This window comes from Sinocyclocheilus anshuiensis, unplaced genomic scaffold, assembly GCF_001515605.1.
Source record: "Sinocyclocheilus anshuiensis isolate Anshui unplaced genomic scaffold, SAMN03320099.WGS_v1.1 scaffold495, whole genome shotgun sequence".
Taxonomy (NCBI): Eukaryota; Metazoa; Chordata; class Actinopteri; order Cypriniformes; family Cyprinidae; genus Sinocyclocheilus; species Sinocyclocheilus anshuiensis.
The window spans coordinates 589,106-590,395 of record NW_015552586.1 but is presented as its reverse complement, the minus strand read 5'-3'; the positions used below and the strand labels follow the sequence as shown (position 1 = coordinate 590,395).

The window sequence follows — 1,290 nt, the reverse complement described above, 5'->3', positions numbered from 1 at the left end:
CAGTGCAGAGCTTGCTCAGGAATGGCAGTAGGTTGGTGTGAGAGCATCTGCAAGGACAGTGAGGCTAAGACTTTTGGACAACGGCCTGGTATCAAGAAGGGCAGCAAAGAGGCCACTTCTCTCCAAGGAAAAGCGTCAAGGACAGACTGAAATTCTGCAGGAAGTACAAGGATTGGACAGCAGAAGATTGGTGCAAAGTTATTTTCTCTGATGAAGCTCCCATCCGACTGTTTGGGACATCTGGAGAATTGAGTGTTCGGAGAAAAAAAGGTGAATGCTACCATGAGTCCTGTGTTGTGCCAACAGTGAAGCATCCTGAGACCATCCATGTGTGGGGTTGCTTTTCAACCAAGGGAGTGGGCTCTCTCATAATTCTGCCCAAAAACACTGCCAGGAATAAAGAATGATATCCTGCAAGAGCGACTTCTTCCAACGATCCATGAGCAATTTGGTGATGATCCGTGCATTTTCCAGCATGATGGAGCACCATGTCACAAAGCAAGAGTGATAAAGAAGTGGCTCGAAGATCATTACATTCAAATTGTGGATACGTGGCCAGGCAACTCCCCGGATCTCTATCTCATAGAGAACCTGTGGTCAGTCCTCACAAGGCGAGTGGACAAGCAGAAGCCCACAGATTGTGATCAACTCTGAGAACTAATAAGGCAAGAATGGATCGCCACCAGTCAGGATTTGGCCCAGAAGTTAATATCCAGCATGCTAGAGCGAATTGCAGAGGTTATGCAGAACAAGGGTCAACACTGTAAATACTGACTCATATTTTTTTGCCAATAAAAGCCTTTAAAACTTATGATATGCTTATCATTGTTTTTCAGTATACCATAGAAACGTGGAAAAATAATCTACAAATACTGAAGCAGCAAACGTTGCAAAACACAAAATTTATGTCACAAGTTAAACTAAATTAAAATGAGATAGTTAATTTTTTTTCAGTTCATGTTCATTTTGATTTCAAATAAACATGTTTATTTTATTTAATTCAATGAATGAAACCGAAGCACAGCTACGATACAAAGTAATCAATGTAATATATATATATTAGTGCTGTCAAATGATTAAATATTTTGCATCCAAAATATGTTTTCGTTTACATAATATATGTGTGTGTACTGTGTATATTTATTACGTATATATAAATACACACACATACATACAGTATATATTTTGAAAATATTTACATGTATATACATTTATATATGTATATTCTTATATTTTATATTATATATAAATATATTTAATATATAAACATAACATATTTTTCTTAAATAT

The 1,290-nt window shown here is 36.7% G+C and overlaps 1 protein-coding gene across 1 annotated transcript in view; it reads right to left on the bottom strand.

Annotated features, from left to right (window-relative positions):
- Nucleotides 1–1,290, bottom strand: part of unc5cb (unc-5 netrin receptor Cb) — a 227,373-nt gene that overhangs the window by 41,666 nt on the left and 184,417 nt on the right. The window lies entirely within an intron of this gene.